Source organism: Sarcophilus harrisii, chromosome 1 (assembly GCF_902635505.1).
Source record: "Sarcophilus harrisii chromosome 1, mSarHar1.11, whole genome shotgun sequence".
In the NCBI taxonomy this organism is placed as follows: domain Eukaryota; kingdom Metazoa; phylum Chordata; class Mammalia; order Dasyuromorphia; family Dasyuridae; genus Sarcophilus; species Sarcophilus harrisii.
Window position 1 is genome coordinate 263,502,396 of NC_045426.1, and position 9,925 is coordinate 263,512,320.

A 9,925-nucleotide genomic window follows, 5' to 3' on the forward strand; every position below is an offset into this window, starting at 1 on the left:
CATTGATTACATTCATTATTATTTCCTCACTAGCTGGGTACCACAATTCCAGATTTGACTCAACTCGGAGTCAAAGGTACCATCCCTTATAAGACTTTCCTGGCATAATTCCTCCAAAGAAATGTCCAGCTTTGGGATTGTCTGTTTGATTTCAGACCTATTGTCCCAACCTTTTCCCCATCTGATTTTCACTCATTTACACGGACAGGTGCTTCATCAGACATCTCCCTTTGGCATCCAAAGTTTTATTTCTTGTTCCTATTGATATATCATATCTGGTTCCCTTTTAATGTCCTGACCCAGTTGTCCTATTCAGTTACTCTGCCTCAGGTTATAACCATTCCCTCTTAATGTTTGATAGGATAAAGGTCTTATATCTTAGACCTCTAGGGGACCTTAAACTATGGCCTTCGGGCCAGATGCGGCAGCTGAGGACTGCTGCTGAGGACGATTATCCCCCTCACCCAGGGCTATGAAGTTTCTTTATTTAAAGGCCCACAGAACAAAGTTTTTGTTTTTACTACAGTCCGGCCCTCCCAACAGTCTGAGGGACAGTGAACTGGCCCCCTATTTAAAAAGTTTGAGGACCCCTTTCAAGTTTAGGCTATAATTATTCCCTCTTAATGTTTGATGGGATAAAGGTCTTTATCCATTTTAGACATCATTAGAATATCAGGAGCTTCTCCAGTATCTCCATTATGTCATCCTAGGTGCCTCCCCCCATTAGGTCATCCCCATCCAGGCGCCTCCCCCAATATGTCATCCTTCTTGTTACCCTATAAAAGAATCTCGTATCTCACATTCACTGCTGGATTCTTGGAGATAATAGTCTCATTCAGCCCTGGACCAAACCATGGATCCATTTGGTCCCAGTATGTCCCTCCATTAAATAAATTATTAAATACTCTCTAATCTCTATCTTGCTCAGTTTCTCCAGCATTACACCGTCAGAGTCCTGGAATTATCAGTCCTATAGGACATATAGGAAGGAGATGATTCCTAAGAATGAGTAGAGGCTCACAAGAAAGGTGTACCAGATATGGTAGGAAACAAAGTTAGAGCTAAGAGGGACCAACAAGCATCTAGCCAAGTCCTTGTTTGGCTGGGACACCCTTGTCTTAGCATTTAGTGTACAGTTAGCATATCTTTGGGTCCTTTCTTCAGCTAAATGATGGCTTAAAAAACTAGTCATAGAATGCCCAGTTGTAGCTGTCAGTAGATCCTTATCACTGGATTTTAGCTAATTGAATTAAAATGAGTACATTGTTCCCTGAGATGTTGCTAGGTGATAAATTTAGACTCAAAGACTTTTTTTCTGTTTATGAATCCTATCCGAAAGATTTTTCTATGAGGAATAAAATCATTAATATTTATTAAGCACCTACTATATGCCAGTCACTGTGCAACAGAAAGGGTTGAATTTCCTGGCTTCATTTGTTAAATTTCCAAGTTCAGGTCCTGCTGGATCTTTGATTTCTCAAACTGTTGTCTTAAAGTCTTGTTTTCTGTCTGTTCCTAGGATACATCGATGTCTTAGCTTATTCCTTTATTTTCTCACTCTGTCTAATTCATGTTATAACATTTTTGATACTTAGCTATGATCACAAGATAGATTTTGATTACATGAAGAACAAAAAGGTCAGTGCAGATCAAGCAGTAAATGTAGAATGTGTTCTTTTCTCTGAATTTTGACAGGTGAGCGAGCTATGGGGGACTAGATGCAAATGATCCTTTGATTGAAGAGGAGACCCTAAACAAGACTGAAAAAGTCTCACTTTCTCTTCATACTCTTTGCTCTTTTTTGGCGGGGGGAAGGGAAGGGGGCAGGTAGGGAGAGTTGTTTTTTCTTCAAGGAACATCTAACAATTGGATTTCAGATCCCAGGGAGGCAGAGTGGTGTAGGAGAGAAAAATATTGGCTTGGAATTAGAATGGGTTTGATTCCATGTTCTGCTATTTAACTTTTGCATGACTTTGGGGAAGATGTTATTTCCACTCTGAGCTTCAGTTTCCTTATCTGTAAAATGAAGGGATTAAACTAGTTGACCACTAATGTCTGTTCTAAAACCACAATTCTGTAGATTAAACTTTTTGTTAGTGATTGCTGGGAGAGGTAAGATACATTCCCCAACCTCTTCAAATTATAGCAGTTTGTCTCCTAGGTACATAAGGCAGGTAAGGCCCTGTTTAGGTCATTAGGACAACTTTAAGCCAGTGCCTGGTTTTGAGGCTCATTGTGTATCAAGAGGTTGAAAATATTAATTTTATGATTCAAGGCAATTCCATTACACTTGGGATGAAAAATGCCATCTGTATCTAGAGGGAAAACTATGGCAACTGAATGGGGATCAAAGTATAGTGTTTTCATATATTTTTTTTAATTATTGTTTGCTTTTTTTCACTTTCTCATGGGTTTTTTCTCTTTTGATCCGATTTTTTCTTATACAACATGACAGATTTGGAAATATGTTTAAAAGGATTGCACATATTTAACCTACATCGCATTGCCTACTATCTTGGAGAGGGAGAAGATAAGGAAGGGAAGAAGAATCTGGAATATAAAGTCTTACAAGAATGAATGTTGAAAACTATCTCTACGTGTTTTTGGAAAAAGAAAATACTGTTTAAAAAATAAAAACACTCACCTCAAATAGGATCCTCAAATTTTAAAGGACCATGGAGGTCATCTAATCAACAATATTATCAGTGTGTTTATTCCCAGCCTCTGATTGAACATCTCTGATCATGGGGCACTCACTCCTAAAGACCACAAGCAATTTATTCTATTTTTGAGAATTTCTGGTAGGAAAGATTGGAAACAGTCTTCAAAAAGCTGAAAGGTCCAAGGTCCAGAGCAGACAACTAGAACAAAGGTATAGAAATTCAGAAATAGATTTTGACTTAATATAAGGAAAAACTTCCCATTTTTCTGTAACTTTTACATCTAGATTCTAATTCTCTGCTCTGGATCTTGGACCCTTCAATTGTTTGAAGACATGTCATTCTTTTTCCTCAGTCTTCTGTTCTTCACTGTTAAAGTCTCATTTCCTTCATCTAGCCCTCTCACCATTGTGGTGCTCTTCCTGGGTGCACTGTTTGTTAATGTCTCCCTCTAAAAGAGTCACATAACACCAGCCCTTTTTGTAATGGCAAGGAACTGGAAACTGAGTGGATGCCCATCAGTTGGGGAATAGCTGAATAAGTTCTGGTATGTGAATGTTATGGAATATTATTGTTCTATAAAAACTGATCAGCAGGATGATTTCAGAGAGGTCTGAAGAGACTTACATGAGCTGTTGCTAAGTGAAGTGAGTCGAACCAAGAGAACAAACATTGTTCACAAGATTATGTGATGATCAATTCTAATGGACATAGCTCTTCTCAACAATGCAGTGATTCAAGGCAATTCCAATAGACTTGTAATGGAAAGAGCATCTGCATCTAGAAAGAGAGATTGAATGTGAATCAAAGCATAGTAGTTTCATCTTTTTGTTTTTCTTTCTCGTGTTTTTTTTCTTTTGATCTGATTTTTCTTGCATAATATGACAAATATGGAAATATGTTTAAATTGTAAATTGCTTGCTGTCTGAGGAGGGAAAAAGAAAATTTTGGAACACAGTTTTACAAAAATGAATGTTGAAAACTATCTTTACATACATTTAAAAAAATAAAATATTAATGAGGAAAAAAATAAGAATCACATAATAGTCCTGATATATAATCATTAGTCTAATGATACCAGTCTTCAAACCAGAGCAAAATATAGTGGGATTATTGCTTCTTTTCTTCCAACTAAATTGGAACTATATGTCTCATCATTTAGCCCTGATTTTCCTTAGTAATAATAAGGGAATTGTTGGGGGGAATTGTATTTGTGATTGACTAATAATCTGAAAATAATAGTATAATTTAAAAAAAAAAAAAAAAGGTTAGACTGTCCATACCTTTAGCTCCAGCAGTGTTTCTACTGGGCTTGTATCCCAAAGAGATCATAAAGGAGGGAAAGGGACCCACATGTCCAAAAATGTTTGTGGCAGCCCTTTTTGTAGTGGCAGGAAATTGGAAACTGAGTGGATACCCATCAATTGGAGAATGGCTGAATAAGTTATAGTATATGAATGTTATGGAATATTATTGTTCTGTATGAAATGATCAGTAGGATGATTTTAGAAAGACTTGGAAAGACTTATATGAACTAATACTAAGTGAAGTGAGCAGAACTAGGAGATCATTGTACAGGGCAACAGCAAGATTATATGATGATCAATTCTGATGATGTGGCTCTTTTGAACAATGAGATGATTCAGGCCAGTTCCAATGATCTTGTGATGAAGAGAACCATCTGCACCCAGAGAAAGGACTGTGAGGAGTGAGTGTGGATCACAACATAGTATTTTTATTCTTTGCTTGCGTTTTGTTTTCTTATTTTTTCTTTTTTTAGCTGATTTTTCTTGTGTAGCATGATAATTTTGGAAATATGTATAGAAGAGTTGTACATGTTTAACATATATTGGATCATTTGCCATTTTGGGGAGGGAGTGGGGGGAAGGGAGGGAAAAATTGGAGGATGCAAGATTTTCCAAGGGTGAATGTTGAAAATTATCCATGCATATGTTTTGGAAAATAAAAAGTTTTAATAAAAATAAATAAAATATATTATCCTTTCATATTAAAAAAATAAGGTTAGAAACTGAATTATAACTTTTCTTTTATAGGGAATTCTCTCCATGAAGAAATCTTGGTACTTAAAAAGTTGCTTAGAACAGAAGTGTCACACTGGAAGGCTGGCCTACACGAGGCCAGAAAAAACTGCAATTGGGAAATATTTAATAAATAAATAAATATACAATACCACATGGATAATCTTAATTTGTGGCTTTCTGAGTCACTATGTGGGCTGGAGGGATCCTTACTTGAATTTGATACTCCTGGTTTAGAACACTTGAGTGTTAAGTGACTCAAGATACATAATATAGCCAATCTGCATAGAAACTAAGACTTGATGGGCTGGTCCCGAGACCAGTTCTCCAAACACACGATACCGTGCTACTTCTAATATTTTTTTTTAAAGTGATCAGTAATTCATAGCATCCTTTTATTTATTAAATTTTAGAAAGCTGTAAGGATAAACAAAATATAGAAATTGTTGGTCCTATAATTCATCTGTGTAGTGATGACAGATGTCTTTGTACTGAACGTAGTCATCTAAGATTCTAGATTACTTCCTTCTGACTATATATTTGATTCTAGACCTTATAGTAAGCCCTCCTACTTTCTTCTTCTAGTATAGTTTAAAGTGTTCTCAGGATCTCTGAGATCATACTATGCACTCCTTGCCTCCCTGGAGTTCAAACAGTTTTTCTTTGGATGTGTCTTCCCTCCAGTGATTTCTGACTTGGATTAGATCTAGTCCTGATGATACAGTTTTATGTCCCCTTGAATATTTTGCTCCTAAAATGATTCTGTATCCCCTTTTTGTAATAATAAGAGATTGGAATTAGTGTTTCTTTTCTTTTCTTCTCCTAAGTGGAGATATTCTGTCCTTAGTCTTGATACCTTCTCTCCTTAGATTTTATTACTTTAGTCCATATGTTCTTAGATCCTTCCTTCACCTATCCTATGCACTAACCTAATTTTTCAATCTACCTGCTCTGCCTCTGAGACCTCAGATTCGGTAATCTATAACTGAATTAATATCTTTCCTAAAGTAGATCTTTCTCTTGACCCAGTTGCTGTTAATGGTATCAAACTTGGAACTTCCGAAATTTTTCCTTTTTATTTCTCAACTTCCAGTCAGTTTCCATGGGCTTGTGATTTCTATTCCAACCTTTTTATTTCTATCCCCATCCTAAGTCCAGTCTATATTGCCTCATGCCCAGACTATTCCTTCTGATAGTTATTTTTTACATTCCTCTCCCTCATAACTACTAATGTCTACCACTTCAATTATCCACTATATTACCACAAGCTTAATTTTCCTATAGAACCCTTAGAGCATTAATTCCTATGAAATCTTCAGTATCTTAATTCACACTGCCTAACTTGATAACTGATATCCAATTTACATTTCTAGCCCTATCCCTGTCAAGAGATCTTAAGCATTTTTTGTATCTTGGCCCACTTGTCAGTCTGATGAAGTTTAGGGGTTCCTTCTCAGAAAAGTATTTTTAAATGCATAAATTTTAAAAATAGGATTAAAAAGAAAACAAATGACATTGGAATAAATTTATTAAAATATCTTTTTTAAAAGGTCATTAACCTCTGGTTACAAACTCCTGCCATATGTTGACATGACCCCTAAGTTTTCCACAAACTGAGCTGTTCATTGTTTGTCAAATGTCTCATCTTTTCCCACTTCAGCTTTTTTATTCATGCGTTTTTCTCCTACCTCATGTGTTTTGCTTGTCTACACATATTTGTAATGATTTTTTTTCTTGCCTTCTCAATGGATGGGGGAGGGAGAAAGAGGAAGAAAGAGAATTTGGAACTGAAAATAATATAAAGTTGAATAAAAAAGAAAAACAAGTTTTACCTTTTAATGTGTCTTGTTGCCATCTCTGCCTGGTAATGTTCTCACATCTTCAAAATACAGCTTAAATGCCTTTTCTTCCTCCTTAATTTTTACCTGATCTACTAGGATGGAGAGATCTGTATTATCTCATGGTAATTTTTATTGACATGTTATTCATTCTCTCCAGTAGATTGGAAATCTCATGAGGCCAGGAACCATTTTGATTCACTTTTGTGTTCTTTACAAAATCTAGCAAATGTTTATCATCCACTAGGAATAATATGAGTATTTGGCAATGAATGAAGTAGAGTTCTTATTTTTTTAAACATGTATTTTTTATTCATTCCTCACAAAATTTATTTGGTGGGTTAATACACATTCTTTAACTTAAGAGAAATTATTTTGATAACATATTTTGCATGTAAACCACTGGTATCAAGAATTATTCTTGGATTTACAGCTAATAATAATAAAGTAATACAGTAGAGTTCAGGGCATTAATTTCATTAGTTTTCCTTCCCATGTCCAAGCTAACCTTGAACTGTTCATAATAAATATACCATGCATTTGTATATCTGCTTTATGCTTTCCAAAGCACTTGTACATTTGTGCTCTCATTTGATCTTTGCAATAATCTTGCAAGATAGGAAAATCTTGAATTGAAAATAAATTGAAAACCTCAGTCTCTGAGGTTAGGGACCAGAACCTTGTTATCCTCAGTCCCAATAGACTTTTCATTGTACTGTAACATATTAGAAGAAACAGAACATTGTCCAATTGTCATCACTGTATCAGCACCATAAAAATCACTTTTAAATATGTGCTAACTTTTTTTTATATTATTATAGCTTTTTATTGACAGAATATATGCATGGGTAATTTTTCAATATTGTCCCTTGCAAACACTTCTGTCCTAACTTTTCCCTTTCTTCCCTCTAACCCCTCCCCTAGATGGCAAGCAGTCTCATACATGTTAAACATGTTAAAGTATATCTTAGATACAATATATGTGTACATATTTATACAGTTCTCTTGTTGCACAAGGGACATTGGATTTAGAAAGGTAAAAATAACCTGGGAAGAAAAACAAAAATGTAAGCAGCCCACACTCGTTTCCCAGTGTTCTTTCACTGGGTGTAGCTGGTTCTGTTCATCACTGGTCAATTGGAACTGAATTGGATCCTGTCATTGTTGAAGATAGACACTTCCAGTAGAATTGATCCTCATATAATATTGTTGTTGAAATGTACAATGATCTCCTGGTTCTGTTCATTTCACTTAGCATCAGTTCATATAAGTCTCTCCAAGCCTCTCTGTATTCATCCTGCTGGTCATTTCTTGCAGAACAATAATATTCCATAACATTCATATACCACAATTTACTCAACCATTCTCCAATTAATGGGCATCCACTCAATTTCCAGTTTCTTGCCACTACACAAAGGGCTGCCACAAACATTTTTGCACATACAGGGCTCTTTCCCTTATTTATCTCTTTGGGGTATAAGCCTAGTAGAAACACTGCTGGGTGGAAGGGTATGCACAGTTTGATAATTTTTTGAGCATAGTTCCAAATAGCTTTCCAAAATGGTTGGATTCGTTCACAACTTCACCAACAATGCATCAGTGTCCCAGTTTTCCTGCATCTCCTCCAACAGTCATCAATATTTTTTCCTGTCATCTTAGCCAGTCTGTCAGGTGTGTAGTGGTATCTCAGAGTTGTCTTAATTTGCATTTCTCTGATCAATAATGATTTGAAACATCTTTTCATATGAGTAGAAATACTTTTAATTTCATCATCTGAAAATTGTCTGTTCATATCCTTTGATCATTTAGTATGATAACTTTTTAATCTTAGTTTATTATATTTATTATAAATAGAATGCTATTCTATTTATATCCAAAAACCTCCAAAACCCTTATTTTATTTTTAGCTAGGTTTCTCTGGCTAATGTCAAATTTATTCAGCTACTCTGAAGAACTAGTTTTTACTATAGCAATAAAGCAATGTATTTTACTTCTGTGTTTCCATATTGAGTTGCAATGAATGGTATATTTTATTTTATTTATATTTATTTATTTATTTTTATTATACCTTTTTATTTACATGTTATATGCATGGGGTAATTTTACAGCATTGACAATTGCCAAATCTTTTGTTCCAATTTTCCCCCTTCTTCCCCCCATCCCCTCCCCCAGATGGCAGGTTGACCAATACATGTTAAATATGTTAAAGCATAAATTAAATACTAAATAAGTATACATGTCCAAACAGTTATTTTGCTGTACAAAAAGAATCAGACTTTGAAATAATGTACTGTTAGCCTGTGGAGGAAATAAAAAATGCAGGCAGACAAAAATATAGGGCTTGGGAATTCTATGTAATGGTTTATAGTCATTTCCTAGAGAGTTCTTTCGCTGGGTGTAGCTGGTTCAATTCATTACTGTTCTATTGGAACTGATTTGGGTCATCTCATTTCTGGAGATGGCCATGTCCATCAGAATTGATCATCATACAATATCGTTGTTGAAGTATATAATGATCTCCTGGTCCTGTCATTTCACTCAGCATCAGTTCGTGTAAGTCTCTCCAGCATTTCTTACCAAACAATAATATTCCATAATATTCATATACCACAATTTATTCAGCCATTCTTCAATTGATGGGCATCCACTCACTTTCCAGTTTCTGGCCACTACAAACAGGGCTGCCACAAACATTCTTGCACATAGAGGTCCCTTTCCCTTCTTTAAGATTTTTTTGGGATATAAGTCCAGTAGAAACACTGCTGGATCAAAGGGTATGCACAGTTTAATAACTTTTTGAGCATAGTTCCAAATCACTTTCCAGAATGGTTGGAAGCATTCACAATTCCACCAACAATGTATTAGTGTCCCTGTTTTCCCACATCCCCTCCAACATTCTGCATTATCTTTCCGTGTCATTCTAGCCAATCTGACAGGTATGTAGTGGTATCTCAGAGTTGTCTTAATTTGCATTTCTCTGATTAACTTGGAGCATCTTTTCATGTGGCTAAAAATAGTTTCAGTTTCTTCGTCTAAGAATTGTCTGTTCATATCTTTTGACCATTTATCAATTGGAGAATGGCTTGATTTCTTATAAATTAAAGTCAATTCTCTATATGTTTTGGAAATGAGGCCTTTATCAGAACCTTTGACTGTAAAAATGTTTTCCCAGTTTATTGCTTCCCTTCTAATCTTGTCTGCATTAGTTTTGTTTGTACAAAAACTTTTCAATTTGATATAATAAAATTTTTCTATTTTGTGATCAATAATGATCTCTAGTTCTTCTTTGGTCACAAATTCCTTCTTCTTCTATAGGTCTGAGAGATAAACTATCTTATGTTCTTCCAATTTATTTATAATCTCATTCTGTATGCCTAGGTCATGAACC

At 35.2% G+C, this 9,925-nt stretch overlaps 1 protein-coding gene across 1 annotated transcript in view; it reads left to right on the plus strand.

The window, feature by feature from the left end:
- The window catches only part of C1H7orf50 (chromosome 1 C7orf50 homolog), a 350,397-nt gene that overhangs the window by 86,498 nt on the left and 253,974 nt on the right, over positions 1-9,925 (plus strand). The gene's annotated exons all lie outside the window — the stretch shown is intronic.